Source organism: Girardinichthys multiradiatus, chromosome 17 (genome assembly GCF_021462225.1).
Source record: "Girardinichthys multiradiatus isolate DD_20200921_A chromosome 17, DD_fGirMul_XY1, whole genome shotgun sequence".
NCBI lineage: Eukaryota > Metazoa > Chordata > Actinopteri > Cyprinodontiformes > Goodeidae > Girardinichthys > Girardinichthys multiradiatus.
The window spans coordinates 27,789,329-27,809,594 of record NC_061809.1 but is presented as its reverse complement, the minus strand read 5'-3'; the positions used below and the strand labels follow the sequence as shown (position 1 = coordinate 27,809,594).

At 40.3% G+C, this 20,266-nt stretch overlaps 1 protein-coding gene across 1 annotated transcript in view; it reads left to right on the top strand.

The window, feature by feature from the left end:
* Positions 1–20,266, top strand: part of LOC124883387 (arg8-vasotocin receptor-like) — a 62,643-nt gene that overhangs the window by 29,620 nt on the left and 12,757 nt on the right. Inside the window, exons 3-4 of the transcript XR_007042192.1 lie at positions 3,952–4,160; positions 18,231–18,554. The gene's annotated coding sequence lies outside the window, so the exon portion shown is untranslated. The remainder of the gene's footprint in view (positions 1–3,951; positions 4,161–18,230; positions 18,555–20,266) is intronic.

The window sequence follows — 20,266 nt, the reverse complement described above, 5'->3', positions numbered from 1 at the left end:
TTTCAAACGAAACCTTACAGTTAAATCCTGGAAGTAATTGATTTTTAGTAAACATGTAGTTGAAACAAACTTAAAGACGAGTCAAATGAGGAAAAAATCTTCTCTTCTGGTAAATCAAACAGTTCTTTTGGGCCAAAACTTCAGCAATAAGCCCTGGTTTGTTTTTAACAGCAATGAAGAAAACAAGTGATATTCAGAGTATATTTACGTAACATTACTTATTATTGTGCAGCCAAGCGACGTAAAAGCCGATTTGACAAATCGAGCAAATATGGCATCCAACAGGCTTGCTGAAGGCAACATGCCTCCTGGCTCATAAAATGATTAAAGTTCTCCTTTTTAGTCATGTGTGCACTTTTTAGCACTTAGGGTGTATTCACACCAGCCACTTTTAGTCTGCTTTAAACGGATCAGAGGTCGTTTTCCCATTAGTCCGGACCTTTTGTGCAGGTGTGAATACACTCAAGTGCGGCCAGACAACTGGACGGAGACCCATTTTTTGAGGTGGCCTTGGTCCGCTTCTAATCGAACTCTGGTGCGGTTTGCTTGTGGTGTGAATACACTCAAGCGAACCCTGGTCCGGATCGAGACCCACTTTTTGAGGTGGTTTCGGTCCGCTTCCAAACTAGTGCGGTTTGCTTCTGGTATGAATACTAGCCACGGTGGCAGTGAACGTTATACTGAAATCTTACCTGATCTGCACTCTGTTGCTAGGCATCGCTGTTGCCTGCGTGTTTTATCTCGGTGCAGAGCACAGCGTCTCCTTCGGCTTGCAGCAAGCGTTACAAAATCATAAACACAACGTTGCAAAATCTGTGTTGAATGAGCTGCTCTTGACCCTTACAATTATACTGCAGCTGTAATAACGGCACAAATATGCAGAACGGAGGGGCTACTTGCAGGACTTCCACAGTTGTTTTCTTTCATTTCCGAGTCTGTGCTCTGTCCCATCCCCGTCATTTCTGTCCAGTGGGAGCAATGATCGTCATCTGCCAGGCTTTGTTTACAAGTTATAGTTCACTTGCCAAAAGTACAATGTGAAAGCAAACTGCTCCATATGAAAAAAATACAGTCTGCTTTTGGTTCGGACCAAATAACTTTTCCCGGTGTGAATACACCCTTAGTTACACATTAGTTTTTCATTTTAAGTTCTTTATATATTTATGTGTTTTGACACGAATTTTGACTGATGTCCTTTAGCTTAGCATAAACTGCAGCTGTTTTGTTTCAGCTAACTTTTTTTTCTTTCCACTGTTAAAATACCAACTCCATAGCCTACAAAGCTTTGAACACTTCATCCTAGTGACAGATTCACTTTTTAAATAAACTTGAACACATTTTTTCTTATTTTCTAAGTTCTTGAGGTTTTTTTGTTTTTTTTTGTTTTGATGTTTTGTTTTTCTGTGGTTTTGCTAATGTTTGTTACCCTAGCAATACTTCTAGCATTATTCACCCAGCTAATTTCTTATTTTACTCATCTAAACCACCAGCTTCTTGCTTTACTAAATACTGTTGAACTTTCCATTGTGACGCATTCACTTTTTAAAATAAAATCAGACATTTACAGCACTGCAGATTAGGTCTGTTTAGGTTTATAGGCTTATCAATACAAGCTAGCAAAAAATAAACCAAGAACAATTGAAATGGCTCAATAAAACTAATACTACAAATGTTTTACTTGAGACTACTGTAGCGGTTTCAATAAATCAAACACAAAATGCCACGTTTAATCACTACTACAGTTTCAATATGAACCCCTTCATGACAAATATATTTTCTCCCAGGATTTCCTAAAACTTGATTTAATCCTTCTTGCCTTCACATGCTGTAGGTTTACATGGCCAGAGGAAGCACAGCAACCCCAGAGCATCTCTGAGCCACCATCCTGCTTTACTCTAAACACTGTGTACTTTTCAGCGCATGTTTCAGTCTTTATCATACAGACTTTCTGCTGATGCATTTGAAATGTTCATGTTTTAATTCACCGCTCCACGAAGCAGATTCCCAGGCTTATTTATATAGCTGTGAGCAAATTGGAGCTGACCTTTCTTTTGTTTTGGGGTTGGTGGTTTCAAAAGACTTCTACTTCATTCCTACTCAGGAATAGTGTAGTGATGTTTCTGGTGGAAAAATGGTTCAAAACGGACGATGAAAGATTTGTTTTTCAGGCGGAAATATATCTAGCAGACATGTTTAATAAATAGTGAACATTTCAGGGTATAATAAATTCATTTATTTATTCAAGTTTCTTATTGTATGCTCTGCCACCTGCTGGCACAATTAGGTAACTGCATTTAGCCTAAATCTCTTATCGCACTTCGGCGTGATTTGTCTGATGTGTATTAAAGGCATCATTGGATTGAGGTCCAAAGACGTTCCCTGGCGCTCCGGGTGTGCATTGCCCTTTATACATTTGTTTTGTGACCCTTTTGTTTTACCCTAGTTAGCCCATGCTCGGTGACTATAATTTATTTTGTTTGAAATCATTTGTCTTCCAAAGACAAATCCAAACAGTTTTATCACGGGCAGTACAACTTTTTTATTTCCAGCAGGATAGTTCAAAACAAATATGAAACTGCAGGAAAAATGAACCCAGTGTATTATCTATAAATAAAAATTATGTTGTTAAGCTCCAGCAGAAACTTGGTTGTATTTAATCGAATAATATGATGCTTAATTTTAAGCATAGTGTTGATGGATGTAGTATTTTATATTAAGATCAAATTAAATCCTCTTTATTGCTCTGCTTAGTAGTAGATACAAAAAATAATTTTTGGCTTTTAAAAGAGTGACAAATTACTTCCAGTTGTATCTGTGGAAGAAACCAAATGAAAGTAAAATACTGACACTGAAAGCAGTTTTGAAAATGCTGTAAAAGTCAGTGATCTTGTTTTTAGGCATAACTTGGGAAAGGGTTTTGATCGTAAGAATAAAGCAACATTGCCTACAAAGCAAGTGAATAACTTGTCTCCAGAGTCCTTGGTTCTGTACTTTAAATAAGGCCTTCAGATGTCAGTTTTATTCCTCTGCAAAGATTTGGTTTTCTTTGCACAGCTCTCAGAGCGAGAGCTTTGTTCTGTTTGCTCTGCTGAATTTGTTAGAAAACACCAGAGGGGACTAATGTTAAAAAGGGTTTCTCACGTAAAAAAGAAGCAAGGATAGGATTGACTGAGAAGGTCAGTGAATGTGTGAAACATGTTTCAGGGAGCTTAGTATCTGAAATATGACCTGGGAACATAAAAAAAACACTGCAGGGTTTGTTCAGAAGATCGAAATGGAGTAAAAGGAGCCTGATCTTTCCGATTTGGGTTCTGATAATACCTTCGTTTAAAGGTTCTGTAACTGAGAGAAATTGAAGAAACGTGTCAATAAAATAGTTCCCTTATCCCAGTGAAACTACAAAGTTCCTAAAAACATGGACAGAAAATAGTCACAATACATGATAATTGCACAACAGTAAGGAAAATATTCATGCTAAAACAACAGTTTTAGTAGTTTTACAAAAACCATTGTGTCTTTAAAATGAATGATGTCATTCTGCTTGTTCAAGGTGTATTAAGCTTTCGAAATGATCCATAATTTAATCCACTGACTGTGTTAAACTCTGAATGTCCATTTGTGAACCCTTGAAGCTGAGCTGTGTTATCTCCACAGTTGTTCCTCAAAAATCACGTGCATCTGTCTGAGATTAATCCAAAGGTTTAGAAGAATATAATCTGTTTTGGTGTTGGATGTGCAACAGCTGTAGGTACATGTTTTCCTGGTGTATGGGCAGCTTCTGTGGGTGTCAGACAGAGGCTGACCGCAGAACCACGGCACCGTGAAACCCCAGCCCAATCTGTTGTTGTTTTTACATGATGTTGCATAAAATCTCTGTCCGGTTTTCTCCAACTCTTTCCCAGTATCACTTTCCCTAACAGGGTTTTTTATTTACATCCTGTTGGGTTTCAGGGTGATCCAAAGTGGGAAACAACCCAACGACCTGGGCCAGGTAACACAGCTGCTACCTCCCTCCCACAGAACGCACCCTTACGTCACTTTGATCAGCTGTTGTGCCCAGTTTTCCCGAAAATGGGCTAAGGAATGGGACAGTTGGAACCGCAGGTCCAAAGACCCAGTCCGAGTTCGATGAGAGGAGGCACAACAAGATCTAGGCCACAGTAAGGAGATTTGATCTTCTGATAAGGCACTGTTCTGATCTGAAGCTAATGAACCCATGACGTTTTTCTTTTGGGAATACCTCGTTGTTTTTCTTTCTGTTTCCAAACCTTTTCCTTAAATTTAAGTCCGATAAAATACCGCCACATTAATGATGGGCTTCTGATTGTCTGGAAAAACCCCTATAAACCCTTTATTCTCTCATGCTGTTATCTTTCCTCCCTGGCGTTGTATTTTGTATTGACACACCTGTATTCTCTAGAGCAGCAAACTGGCAAATCTCCTGCTTATAAAGTGGTGCTCACACCTCAGGTATTCAATGCACTTTCCCAACAGCATATTTCCCTCTTAAATCACATTGAAGCAGTAGAAGTGTACTTACTTTTTCACACTGAACTTTACCACTGACCTGTTTTAAAAAAAGAAATAACTGACAGTTTAGAATCTGTTGTATGTTTCTGTTAACTTCATTGAGACAACTTTAGAAACCCGTAAAGACCAGATTATTATTGTGTCCAGGTGGCTGTAACTGTGACAACTGTGTGGACTGGTTTCCACTTGTGAGTTGAGTTTTCAGCCAAAATGTAACACATGTATTATAGAAATTGTACAATTTTCACACAATTAAACAGTCTGAGCTGCTCTTTAAACAGGAAATCACTGCCTATGAGTTCAGATTGACGTTTGGCTTCAGAAGAAGAGTCAGAAACTGTCGGTTCCCAGTGATTGTCAGCGTTTCTCATCAACCACGAAGAGAAATGTGGCCTCTGGGATCCACATCCATTCGCCTGGTTTGTTCCCAAGTAAGAACAAAACAAGAAGGTTGTAAAAGCTGATCGAAAATAAGGCTAAACCCAGACGCCGTTACTCTGAGAGGCCGGGACAACATATGAAGAACAGGGTGTCTCCATAAGGCCCCTGACCTCCTTTACCCCTCTTCTAATACCCCGGATGTAAACATCTCCTGTGACCGTCTTGTTCTGAGGCAGCGGACTTTTATCATTTACACACAACATGAACAGATGAGAGGCAAACACAAGCAACAGATCCATGAGAAGAAGGACGATTCGTTCATGGCAGGCTGGGAAAATGAGTCAAATTTAGGCCAAGAAAAGCTATTTTTAAGTGTTTTGTATCGATGTATTTTTCCATTTTTCTCATCAAAGCTGTTACGTCTCCGACATACGTAGCAAATTCCTAAATTTTCTGATTTTTATGACCTTGTATTCTTTTAAGAAAAAAAAGACAAAAAGTACATTTCTTTGCCCTTTACCCATCGACGCATATTAGATTTATTTGGGGAGAGATGGGCATTATTCAAGCCCTAATTATGATTAATTATAAAATTATTTGTTCCCTCTGAGCCTTTTGGAAACAAAACATGCTCTTTCAGAGATTGCCGTGTCTCAGTGTATAACGTTTTCAATCAGTCTTGGCCAAACATAAGAAATAATGCATTTTATGAATTTATAACCTCCTAAAAGCCAGTTTATCATTTTCCATCCCACATATCCAAATTTTAATTATTTTCGTTATTTGCCACACCGTTTCCACATCTTTACTAGCGTTGCAAGTAGTGATGCAGGTTGCCTTATTTTAGTAGCCAAACCCTCTGAGTTTTAATGCAGTTTTCATAAAATTATTAAAGCAACACAAAGGGTTATAGTGGTTCATTCTTTCATATTTACCTTTAGTTCCTTTAAAAATGCTAAAAGGAAAAGGAGAATGCTGTTTTTAAGTTAAACTTTATTAAGCTGTTATGAATCTTTAGTTGTATTGTATTTTAATGAATGCTTTCTTTTACAGCTTTGCAGTTCTGAGAACCAATCAAGCCCAACCAAACCTCAGTTATACTGTTTCTTTAATATGGAAAACTGGCACGTTGAAGAGCGCTATTATCCACAGTAAAATCAGGTTGGCGCAGATTTATGAAGAAGAGATTTGTTTCATGTCTGAGGGGTTGGATTTGACTCTGGGGAGGATTTTTACTACCTCATATGCTATTGAGGATTTTCTTTTTCTTACTGAACATTTAGTTAAAAACACCTGTGAAGCCCAGCTCAGCTCTGCCTTAAAGCTTCCATATGTTTTCTGCTGTAATGAAAATGATAATTAAGTTGTAGGTTAATGGTTGAGGCTGTGAACACAGTTAAAACACATTCACAAACAGCTGGACAATTATCATATACCGTATCATGTCATTTCCTTCTGGATTTGCAGGCATTCAGTGATAAATGAAAGTTCTGGACCTGATGGAGTTTGGCCGGATGATAAAAGCTTTCTCATGTAATCCTGGTGCCAATATTTGAATTAGGTGGAAAATCCTGAAATATCTCCCAGTGTGCACTCTGCAAACTATGGAAGCAAATCGTTATCATATTTCAAATGAAAAAGCATTTTCAGAAATACTTTTTCATTTTAAGAATGTGGCTGCATTGTTTGACCCATAAATAAAATTAGTAATCAATCATCCTATTTGCATTTTCTTCTTCATGACTGCACATTTTATGCCATAATCAAAAAGAAAACAAAGCAGACATTGCTTTTTCGTTTTCGTGGTCTGCCCGTAAAGTACTGCCCAGAACTCGAAAACGAAAAAGCATTCCGAGCTGCGGGCGCAGAAGAGTGACGTCAGCAGCGGCTCTTCCTCAGCTCCCTGCTGACCGAGCTACCCATCTTGTTCAGTAGGGGGCGCTTTGCACGTCTGCATTGCATTACATTGCAAACGTGCCGAGAAATTGATTGAATTGCTGCAGGACCGAGCTCAGTTTGTGGCAGTGGCAGGAAGAACTGGTAGTTCCGGTGGCAGCCTTACGGCCTGGGACATCCAGCGTGTTTTTAAGCATTTATTTATAATTTTCTGTGAGTGACGATTCAGAATAACCGCTCGTGCTCTATAATAAACCGGCTGTTTGTGCAATAAATCTTCATCATCCTTTCAACACGTCACACATACACATAGTGCTATTTATTTTCCATGTCAAGTAAATAAAATCACCTTATGTTATGGGTCTAAAGCTGTTTATTGAATAATAATCAATAATGAAATCATTATTTAAAGGTAACAGGCTATAACAATAATGACATCCCGTTTCCCAATAATCAGCATCAGCTTCCACAAAAACAGCGGCAACCACATTGGCAAGCTTTTACGGCCGGTCTGGCACCTTCTGGTATCCTCGCAGAATCCCCTGCCACCCTGCGGCAGGCTGTGGCAGCTTCAGTGGCAGGCTGTAGCGCCACAGCCAATGCAGACGTGCACAGCGCCCCCTACTGAACAAGATGGGTAGCTCGGTCAGCAGGGAGCTGAGGAAGAGCCGCTGCTGACGTCACTCTGCTGCGCCCGCCGCTCGGAATGCTTTTTCGTTTTCGAGTTCTGGGCAGTACTTTGCGGGCAGACCACGAAAACGAAAAAGCAATGTCTGCTTTGTTTTCTTTTTGATTATGGCATAAAATGTGCAGTCATGAAGAAGAAAATGCAAATAGGATGATTGATTACTAATTTCATTTATGGGTCAAACAATGCAGCCACATTCTTCATTCAAGTTTTACATTTCAAATTGAATTTTGGTATCTATTTGCTGGGGTACATTTTGAAAAATAAATCTCAAATGCCGGGCTGCACGGTGGCGCAGTTGGTAGCACTGTTGCCTTGCAGCAAGAAGGTCCTGGGTTCGATTCCTGGCCGGGGGTCTTTCTGCATGGAGTTTGCATGTTCTCCCCGTGCATGTGTGGGTTCTCACCGGGTACTCCGGCTTCCTCCCACAGTCCAAACACATGCCTGTTAGGTTAACTGGTCTCTCTAAATTGCCCTTAGGTGTATGAATGTGTGTGTGCGTGGTTGTTTGTGTGTTGCCCTGCGATGGACTGGCGACCTGTCCAGGGTGAACCCAGCCTCTCGCCCATAGACTGCTGGAGATAGGCACCAGCTTCCCTGCGACCCACTATGGAAGAAACGGTAAAAAATGACTGACTGATCTCAAATGTCTTTTTCTTTTTCATTTTAATTAAGTGAAACAATGAGCAGTCTTGAAGAAGAAAATTAAAATGCAAATAGGATTATTGATTACTAATTTCAATTATGAGTCAAGCAATGCAGCCACATTCTTAAAATGAAAAAGTATTTCTGAAAATGCTTTTTCATTTGAAATATGGTAACGATTTGCTTCCATAGCAAACAGCCTCTACATGGGTGCATTCACCTCACTGGCAGCGTTATCAGGGGTCTGACATAAAAATAAAATGTTTTGGTCCCAGGCTGACCCGATTGCACAAATCCCTCTTCCATCTGATCCAGTAAGCTTTGAGATTTGGAGGCTTTGGTTTTACTAATTTCACAGTTGAGCGTTCCTGCTTGTTCTCTGTAATTCGCCCTTTGGGAATGCTGGAATCTCTGTGACGGATTATTTCTTTTTTTAAAAGTGACTTACAAACGAGGACATAACAATGCAGTTAATATCAAAGCTAACAATAGGCTACTTAGAAGGAAGACCACTAGTCAGGCTCTTTTGGAGGTGACAGGGTGACACTGGAGAAATAGAGGGAAGTAAAGAGAGAGTGCAGTAGAGACGCTAGGGTAGGAGATGCTCTCTGAAGATCTGACCTGGATGCCCCGGTACTTCTACAGCTTGGTAGGCTTGATGACTAATTCCAGGTTCTTACAAACTGGTGAATTTTAAAAAGTCAAGTTTAAATTAAAAGGTTCTTTATTCCAATTATATTATTGGGATTGTTGGTAGCCGTGTCATTAACAGTGACTTCGATTTTGTTAAAAACTAACATTCTTTCAACATGTTCTGTGTCCCCCCCTAAATAAATGTAATTACATCTTTATCAGGGATGCCAATAGGTGTGGAGACTAATAATCTAAAAACCCTGTTTTACTAAACACTTTTCTGATGTCAATATTTCATAAATATTGTGTTATTTGTTTCTGCTTTGATAGGCGAGTTTCTGACGTTTTACTCTGCAGAGAGACCTGCGCCATAGTTTATCTCTGCGTGTGTTCATTTATCGCCTCAATATTTTTACTCCCCCGAGCCGATGCGAAAAGTCGAAGGACAAACAGCTCTTTGCTGAAGGAAAAAGGCCCAGAGATCCGCTTTAAATGTACACGGACAACCAGTGAGTGCTCAGAAACACAGAGGGTAATTGCCGCTGTAATTATTTCTGGGGTGATGGATGAAAAATGCCCACATATGCACTCCAGCTGGGATAAATAAATAAAAAAAACTGCTAAAGCTTACATAACACTGTACCTAATGCTACAAACATCTAATACCCTCACAGCACAGATATCCTGGATTTCTGTCATTTCAGGCACCACTGAATACTACGTTTAATTAAATTTCCCCTTAACTGTATTTTACAACAGATTTCTTACGAGTATTTTCATCACGTCTGCTAACAGACTCACTAATAATGCCTACAACTGATCAGTAGTATCAGCAAACCTCAAACAGCCTCCATTCTGTCGTTTCTACCAAAGATAAAGTCGGAGAACCTCGACGTTCCAACAGTTAGTATCCTTTATCCTCATCACCTCCTCTGCTACCCTGGATCAGTCACCGTGTTAATTACCGGAGGCCAATTATCAGGCTCCACACATGTATTCATTTGAATTAAACTGAACTTTAAATAAATTTGGCAGGCAGAGAGATACTGAACTAACACACAGAGAGATTAGAGCTGCAGTGCCTTTCAAAGGTTTTCACGCTCTGTGAACTTTCCCGCAGTGGCGCATGAATATAGAATAGAAAGAAAAGTGTTCATCTTTTTAAAGTGTTTCGCAGTACTTTTGGGGTTTGTCACTACATGCTTTGCACATTTACAGATAGACACTTATGCAAATCTCAGTTGGATAACTTTTTACTCATAACAGACTTGGGCACGTACGTTCCTTAAATTTGGCTAAATACAGCAAGGATTTTGGGGAAAGTTTCTGTTTTTGTTGCTGATAATACACAAAAGCATTTCAGACCAACAAAATAGAAAACATTCGACCCAAAAAGTTATTAAACACTGCAGTCAAGTTCAGGCTATTTATCAAATTGGCTAAAATGTTTTCTATTTAACGAGACCTAGCAGATTGCATCAAGTCATTAGCTGCGTTTCCATTACAAATGTGCGCAAAACTTTGTTGATATTCTGCCAAAGTCAAGAAAACACAATTTTGCATTTCCGCTGTTTCCATTTAAATAAGAAATACAATTAAAATCACACATGAATACGTTTGTTCACGCGATAACTCATTAAAAAACATGGCGGTGACGGATGGACGCTTTAAGATCTTGGTAAATGATCGCATTTCTTTGTCTTTTGGAATTTAAAATTCTGGTAATGCTCCCATAGCAAACTCAATTTAAAAAATGCTCTGTCTCCTGGTGAATCCAAACATGCCGCGCCATCATCCTCCTACTACTTCCTGTCATCTTCTTCGTCTTCTTCGCCAGTAGTACCAACCGGTTGTTGATCATGTGACTCGTGTGATGCGAAAAAAAGTGTTTCCGTTGCAGTTTTGCGAAATTCACCAATTTCAATACGGCCAAAAAAAAAACACATCATCCTAGCGCAAAAACCTTTCATCGAAAAGCAGGAGTTTGTTTCCATTAAGTGATTTTTAATACGTAATTACAATTTGCGCAATTTGATGGTCAATGGAAACACAGCTAGTGAATTGCAGCAATCCCTCATGCTGAGCATGCATGTAGCGACAATGGAAAGGAAACTCTACTTTAACAGGAAGAAACCTCCAGCAGAACCAGAACCAGGCTCAGAGTGAGCAGCCATCTGTCACAACGAAGTTAGACAACGGAACTTTTTTTTATTGAGGCAAACATCTGAGACCCTTTTTATGGATCTACAATAATTTGTTCTTTTCTACTTTGTTTCAGACAATTTTGCATGTTTTATTTATTGCTGAGCAGGTAAAAAGAAAATAATTCACAGTAACATTATTTTGCACACCACTGATCTAAACTATCCCATAGTACCTCTGGTTGTGTGTTGCGGATCATCCTGCTGGAAGGTGAAACTCCACCCAAGTCTCAACTCTTTTTTGCAAGTCCCCAAACCCTCATTTCACTTGTGTTGTTGTCGTTAACCTCTGTTTTTGTTAAGATCTGATTTTACAACTCTTCCACAACACCTGCGGCTCATAAACACTCTTGATATTACAAATCTGCATGCACAGGGTCCTAAACTGAGGGAATGGATTTCTGGAACCTGTCTTTATTCTACCTCCAACATCGGGCTGGCTTCATGCAAAACATTTCCATAATCACCAAATGACTGTTAGGGGAGAAAAAAATGACAGAAAGGAGACAGAGCAGCTGCATGGTGATGAAACACAAAACGCCAGACGAGCATAATTATTTTACTGTCATGTTGCAGCAGCGGAGGGATGGGTGAAATACAAACGGAGTAAAATCTGCAAAAATCGGAGAACACATCAACAAACGCATAATTGAGCTTAAAGTTAATTTTCTGGGTGCAAGATAGGAATAACTCTTCTATGAAATTGAGCTGTGACTGTAAAAAAGGTGCAGACATGTACGAAAGTAAGGCACCTATACCCATAAGTGACGACAGAAAAAGTAAGAGATATGTTCATATATATATGTTCATAGATTTCATCAAGAAATGACAATTTTAAAAGGAAAAAAAACAACTAAAAGCTATTAAGGTATGACAGCAGAAGTTTAAACGACATCAATTAGACACAACAATAGTTAAAATCTGATATTTACTGTATTACAGATTATTTTTTATCACTGCCTGACATGAAAAATCATCTTAGATCAGTTGGGAGTAAAGAATTATGTTTATTTGTCAAACGCCAGAATATTTTTTTATAACTTTCTACACCCAGTGGGTGTAGTTAAAGGCCACACCTCAAGCACTCTGCTTCCTTGTGTGACATCATGGAAAAAGATTCAGCAAGATTTCACAAAGAGTATTGTGGACCTCAAGACCTAGTTCATCCCTGGGTACAATTTCCAGAGGCTGAAGGTTCTGTGTTCCTCTGCTTAGACAATTATACGCAAGTATAAGCAGCATGGGAATGTCCTGCAATCGAGACGGAATGAGACGGGTTCTGTGTCCCGGTGAGAAAAATGTTTTGGTGTAAAATTTGCGAAACAACCCCAGATCAAAACTTAAAGACATTGTGGAGATACTGGCTGAAGCTGGTAGGAAAGTCATTATCCACAGTGACATGAGTCCACCAACATGGGCTGAAAGACCACTCGGGAAGAAACCATTACTCCAAAAGCAACATAAAAAGCCAGATTAGAGTTGGCAAATGCACTCAGAGACAGAGTCTGTACTGTCTGTAGACATGTTCTGTGGTCTGATGAAACTAAAAAGAAGGTTTTTGACCATAATGACCATTGTTACATTTGGAGGAAGCTTGCAGGTCTCAGAACACCATCCCAACTGTAAAATACGGTGGTGTTAGCATCATGCTGTGGGAGTGTTTTGCTGCAGGAGCGACTGGTGCATTTCACAAATCAGATGACATCATGAGATGAGTAAAAAACATTATGTGTAAATATTGAAGCAAAATCTCATGACATCAGCCAGGAAGTTGTGGTTTAGGCACAAACAGATCTTCCAAATGGACAATCACCCTCAGCGTACCACCACCAGAACGGATGTTCACTTCAAAATCTGAAGAAAAGTTTTAAAATTCCCTTTATTTTGGCATTTAGATAATATAAATACTGTTGGTTATCCTAACTGGCTTAAAACTGGAAAGGTTTAGTCTGATTTAATGTTAGACGGTGAGAAAAACAGGTTAAGTGTCATTTTTATAGTGTATGTAAATATCTGTTTTCAGCTGCACTGAACTATGACAGGGACACAAAACCGTCCACATAAGATGTAAAATGAACCCAAGATGTTGGCCCGAGAAACATGAGATGCCAGACACCAAAATAAAAGCTGCAAAGGAAACAGAAATCGACTTAAATCAGTTAAAGTTAAAGCAAAGCAAAACTGATTAAATGAGACAGAAGTACATTAAAAGAGGTGATATCCACAAGATACTCATCTGGTTTAGGTTAACAGGAACACATGACTGAGCTGCAGGGGGTCTGTGAATGTTTGCTTCCTCTTTAGGTCTGCTGATCTTCCTCCTCTATAGCATGCCTCCCACAGTGCCTCATCTTTTTTAATCTGGACCAACACTTGACCCCAAAAGACGCTACGTGACGTTTTTCCAGGCACCTCAACAGGCCTGTACTTAATTGTCCAAATCATTCTCTGTTGGTGCTGGACTCGGGCCGGTTTCAGCTTTCTGCTTTTGCCTCCATGGAGCGAAGCCATTAGGTGGATTACTGTCTGGAGCTGATGAGTTTGGACAGATTTCAGCTGATCAGGCGATCATCCTCTCAAAATAACCAACTGGACATAATTTAAGGCTCTTTCATGTCTCAGAGGCAAAGCACAAACTGTCCCTGATCTCTCGCCTGAGCTCTCAGGGTTAAACATTCCTCTTAGTCATTCACAAAATGATTTAATAGTAGTTAAAGAAGGCAAATAAAGTTGTGTAAACTTACCCATCTCCCTAAAGTTGTGATTAATTAATTTAATCCCCAGATCTGCAGGTTCAAATGTTATTATTCAAATCTGAGGAGTTTCCTGCCCATGAGTCCAAGATTTCCATGTTCTAAAATTGAATCACTTCATCATCACTTCAGCCTTGACACACAGCTCCATCAGACTGTTAAAATCCATCACCAAACTGTTCTTGAAGGACATTTTGATCCAACTTTATGTTTAACCAGAGCCCCACACCTGGTAGCTCTTATCTGTGATATCAGACCATATCCAGAGCTTTGAATATCTCACAGAGCTTCTTCAATCCCTCATCTGAACATGGAGAGAGGATGGACCAACTGTAGACCTACCAAGAATGGATGTCCACCTAAACTGATAGGCTGGACAAGGAGAGCATTAATCAGAGAAGCAGCCAAGTGGCTCATGGTAATTTCGGAGGAGCTGCAGAGATCTACATCTCAGGAAGGAGAATCTGTCCACAGGACAACTATTAGTACTCCATAAATCTGACCTTATGAAAGACTGGCAAGAAGAAAGCAGTTTTTCTTGCCACAATAGGAAATCTCATTTGCTTCAAGCCATGTACAAGAGACACCAAACATGCATAGGAATGTCCTCCAATCATGAAAACTAATACTGCACCTCATCCTGAACACACTATCCCCACAGTGGTGGTGGCAGCATCATGCTGTAGTCATGTTTTTCTTCAACAGGGACAGGGAAGCTGGTCAGTGTTGATGGGAAGGTGGATGGAGCAAAATTCAGGACAATTCTGGAGGAAAGCTTGTTAGAAGCTGCAGAAGACTTGAGACTTGGGCGGAGGTTCGCCTTCTAGCAGGGCAACCACCCTAAACAATGAAATGGTTCAGATCAAAACATTTTCAAATGTTAGAAAGGTCCAGTTAGAGTCTGTGACCAGACATGTTCACAGATGCTGTCCCTCTAGTTGGATTGAGCTTGAGCTTTTTTTTTTTCGAAGAAGAATGAGGAAAGGTTTTAGTCTGTAGATGTTCAAGGCTGGTAGAGAACATCATACATAGAGCAAATACCCAGCAAAACAGCCTTGGGTACCCTACAGCCTCATATAGGGACGGTCCTAAGCCTTCTCCAGATCCACAAAACACACAGACTAGACTCTCAAACTGCCATGACCCCCTCACAAACCACAGCCTGGGTAAAAAACAGCCAGCAACCCTTCACCTAACCTCTGGCTACCTTAAAACTTAAAAACTTAAGTGGTTTATTTTTAAAAAAAAAGTTGTAATTTATGAAGATGTGAAGTGTACTGAGAAGGGAAAAGAATTAAATCGAGCACAGCATGAGATGCCATCATCTTTATTCATTTTCACAGTCAGCTTTAAATACGCTTTTAGATTTCAAGGATTTACCAGGAGATCTATGCATAAAGGTCACATTTGTCACTCTATAGTTTCCATTCTCAAAGACATGATTCATACGCAGAGAAAACATCACCTGCTGCCACCGATCGACGGTAATTACAGGCTGTTTTTTCTCTCTGTCAAACCTCAGGGTGCTAAATGTTTTCAGTCTCCTCTCACTGAGAAGGGATTCTGTTTTTATGACTAACTGCAGTTAAAGATCCTGGAGATAAGGCAACTCTTAATGTGTGAACCCATTTCCACGCAGCATTAGCATCTTTAGTAAGGGATTTTTATTTTACAGCTCATTTCTCTGATAGATGGAGTTCTGTTTGACATTAGGGAAGCGTAGAGTGCCAGGTAGACATGTTCTGGACAAAGATTTGTGTCTAACATAACTTTATTTCACTTACTTTGTGCAGTGCACTGCTACCACTGACAGTGAAACAAGCCCACAGCATGATGCTTTCACCAACATGCTTGACAGTTGGTACTGTGTTGTTAGGATTCAAAAGCCTCACCTTGATTCCTCTAAACATTCTTCTCATCATTCCAGCCAGAAAGCTTAATCTTTGTCTCGCCAGACCCACAACAATGTTCTTTTGGGAGTCAGCTGGCGTTACAGATTTCATAGCCATTTCAAACCAATAATATGTAAGTTAATCACTATGCAAAAGTCTGATAGAGGAGCCAAGCTGCCCCCCTCACATTAAGGGGGGCTCAAAATAATTCACCTGTGTACACTCGCCTGTTCTTGCAGGGACTCGGTGCAGCTGGATCCTATATCCAGCGGTCCAGTGGCAACACCGACACACTCAGGACAAATAACCATGCACGCACACACTCATTCCTAAGGGAACGTTAGGGTAATCAGTTAACCTAACGGTCATGACTGTAGGAGGAAGCCAGAACACCCAGAGAGAACCCATGCATGCATAGGGAGAACATGCTGAAAGAGCCCAGGTTGGGATTCAAACCCAGGACCTTCTTGCTGCAAGGCAGCAGTGCTAACAACTGCTCCCCCATGGAGCCCCAAGTAAATCCTTCAAAGCTCAAAATTTATAAAATTGTCCTTTGATGGTTTTGTATGATCCCAGAATTTTTATTAATTAGCATTACACCAATTGATCCGCCGGCCAATCAATTGGCCCCGACTTCCTTAATTTTAGGAGATCTGTAATTGGCCGATACTTGCATGTGGAACTAATCTTATCTACCCTGCAAAGGTCTGAAAATCACCCACTGCCCCATTTTGCTCTGCCTTGAGAGAGGGCTGACTGACAAACCCAGCCACCAAGTCATGTCTGCACGTGTGACAACATAAGATTGGAACAATCAACTTTAGATTTCATTATATCTTCTTTTTTTTTCTGCCATCCCTTTGACCAAAGTTCATATCAGTTTACAGCCTTGATGCAGTGTTTCTTCTCACAGGTCTGTTTATGATTGAAGCTACCAAACCTGGACTGTGGAAAGTGATAAAAAAAAGGCCAAAGAGCATCACTGGGGTAATGCATGATTTATTAAAGTCAGAGCGACGCCCCGAGGTGCAATAGCCGTGTTTTATTTGCGGTCTTTGCAGAGAAAGCTACACCTGTGGGTGCCTTTAGTACAGAGGATCATTAGCACTGATTCAGTTGGGGCAGAACTGGAAACAAAGAAATATTGTTTAATGACTCCCCACCTGCTGAAATTGATGATGAAAAGGATTTGTGCTTTAGGGGAAAAGGGGTATGTGAGTGTTGGACCACAAAGTTTGAGCTATAATAATAAACCAGATTTAAGGTCAGATTGCTTATCAACAGAAACCCCAGCAGAGGAAATATGTTTTATTGTTTTTGTGAAAGAACAGCCAAAACCAAGAATTGGAACAAGCAAGGGTTTCAGTTTTTCATAAAATAAATTCACTGTGTCTTTTTAACTTGAAGAAATTGGAAGTTTTATCTGTAGATCTTTTTGCTTAGACCAACAATAAAATAGTGTGTATTTGTAAAGTTAATAGAAGAGCACATATGGTTTTTATATTTTGGAGTATGCCTCCACCAGCTTTCAACACCAACAGAGAGAGCGTTTTGCGGAATCTTCTTTGCAAAACAGCCCAAGCTCAGTCGGATTCAATTGAGAGAGTCTGTAGACAGTTTTCAAGTCTTGCCCTAGATTCTGAGTTGGTTTTAGGTCCGGCCTTTGACTAGACCATTCTAACACTTGTATATATAATTCAGTTTAACTATTCCGTTGTATCTCTGGCTGTATGTTTATTGTCATGGTCCTGCTGGATGATGAACCTCCATCCTAGGCTCGAGTCTCCTCTGTGGGGTCAACCTCTAACAGGTTGTCTTCCAGGATTGTCTGTGATTCAGCTCCATCCATCCTTTGACCATCTTCCCTGTTCCTGCTGAAGAATAGTGTCTCCACAGCATCAGCAAGGATGGTGTGTTCAGGGTGATTGTGACAAAATGGTGGAGGGGATTCTTTTGGACTTCTTTAAACAATTATTCGATCTTGCCCCTATTTCACAAAGACCATGGACTCCGCAACTTATAGTCATCCTTTTAATAGATTTTCCCACCTGAGTTGTGGATCTCAGCAGCTTCGCCACAGTTTCTCTGGGCTTCTTGGCTCCTCTTCCGATTAATGCTCTCCTTGCCTGACTTGTCAGTTAAGGTGGACGTCCATGTCTTGGTAGGTCTGCAGAAGGTCCATCCTCACTCCGTGTTTAGATGATGGATTGATCAGAGCTCTGTGAGATGTTCAAAACTTAGAATATTGTAATACTGTTTAGAACCTAACCCTGCTTTAAACTTCTCCAGAACTTTCTCACTGACCTGTCAGCTCTGCTCCTTGGTCCTCACGATGCTGTTTGTTCTCTAATGTTCTTGTCGGATTTCTGGGGTTTTTTTCTGTTCACCTGTTTTTGCCTGCTACTAACCCCATCCAACCTCTGGATGGCACCAGACGCACGGTAGAAGCAGAGTCCACAGGTGTTCTCCATCAGCCTCATCAGGAGAGGAGCATAAGAACGCTGCCAACACTCCAGTGCCTGAGTGTTAACCTGTAGTGGTAACGCTAGTTGGCCAAGACAAGTCTCTGTGATTATTCTGAGTACTTACCTTCTCATGTCCTCCTTCCCAGGTTACCTCCATTCTCGAGCTTCTGTATCCAGTCTGCTTATGCAGAAAACCCAGATCCACTCTTTGCAAGAGAACTTCACGGATTATCTTCTCAGTTGGCGGCATTCCTGTTACAAGACTCCTCAGACTTACTGCGAACGAACGTGGCTCACCCTCCACCGTGCTCCCCTCCAACATCACCCACCTGGTGCCTCCTCAACCTCAAGTGCAAGTAAGACAGGATTACCTGCACCATTGACTGACCAGATACACTCTTGGAGTTTCCATCCATCTTCCCCGACCTCCCCTGGTGGATCTCCTGGAGGCAATCATTCTCCATACAGCGGTGAGTTCCTTGTTCTCCAGCATTCAAAATATTTCATAATAAACTTGTTAAACCTTTCCTGTTTCCTGAGTGCATTTCTGCATGTGGGTCAAAGCAGCTAGAAAAATGATGACCGTTCACTTAAAACCTCTCAGGTCTTCATAGAACAGTCACATTTTTTACTGAGATTCGGTTACACACAGGTGTGTTTACTAAATATAGCACTTCTAAAGGGGGTCAGTTGCACAGTTTTATTTGGGTGTATCAGAGAAAAAGGGGCTGAATACAACTGCACACTGAACCCAGCATCATATATAACTATCTCTACTTTGTGTTGGTTCATCACATGAAATCCCAGCAATATACATTAAAGTTTGTGGTTGTAACATGCTAAAAAGTGGAAACGTGGCTTCAAAGACTTTGAGCTGCAGATAATGATTAAATTACCAACAGCAGAGCCAAAAGGACGGTTACCAAACAGACCAGAAGAACCTCCAAACCCGATTCTTCAGACGTTTGGCTTTTATACTACATAGCCAAACACAATATGGCAAATACATCCGAAAAAAAAAAATACAATCACACAGAATTACTCAATTAACTTGAAACAACCCTTGGAAAAAATCAAATGACTTCAGAGAGGCTAAATGGACCTGCAAATGGATCTCACTAGGTGGATTAGAAAGACAAATGGAGACACATTATGCTTTGTACTGAAAACATGATCTGGAAAGAAAAAAAACAATCATTTTAGACAAAAATAAACTATTTCAAAGAGAAACAAATGACACAAAATTACTAAAAGGGAATTCAAATATCAAGAAAGAGAATGAAGGATGTACTGAAGCAGAGATGGATAGACTCTGGGTTTTGCTCAGGTCTGCTGTGGCAAAATAAGAGCTCAACCAAAAGGTGACATTAAATATGTATTAAATTTGTTAAATAAATACGCCTTATGCATTTGTTCCTAAATAACAGAATGAAACCAGAACCGGTTCAGAAGTCGTTATATAAACCTTAAAGAGAAAAGGAAGGCAGAACATCTAGCAACATGTGCCCCACCAGTGTCTGAGCTCTTATCGGTGTGCACATTAGCCTCTGTTATCTGTCATTGCTGTGTAAGTTTGACAGGTCCATAACTGTAGAGTCATAAATCTATAACTGGTGACAGGTCTGAGCATTGCCCACCATTGTTTAACCACAAGCCATTATGTAATTGTCTGCGTCGGCTCTGCCTCTGACATGAAAAACACAGTCGGCCTCATCGACTTCCAAGTCCCTTCTTTCTCTCGCTCTGTGCTGTGCATATAGATTGGACATTAAGAGGCGAAGTTGGGGCCCTGCAACACAGATACTGCTCCAAGCTATTCCATGTTTTTCTTCAGAATGTGGTCTCAGACCAACTCTTTGTAAAGAAAAGGCTTGAAACCCTTACACAGTGTGCAAGAACTGCTGTTAGAAACTAATATTGTACCTGGGTTGGCATCTGGTTTACAGCAAAGTTCTTCGTTTTTTTTTTTTATTTGTGCTTTTTAATCTGACTACATGGAGGAGGCGGTTGGTGTGGCGCCTCTAAAAAGCATCATCCTGAACCCCAAACGTTTGCTACTCGCCAAAAGTTTGGGGTTTGTAATGCGAACTGGGCTGTTTTTAACTCTTTAGTGTCCTACACCGCTAAGGTCAGTTAAATGTATTAAATATCAGCTTCTACTGTTCGGCTTTACATGAGGTGG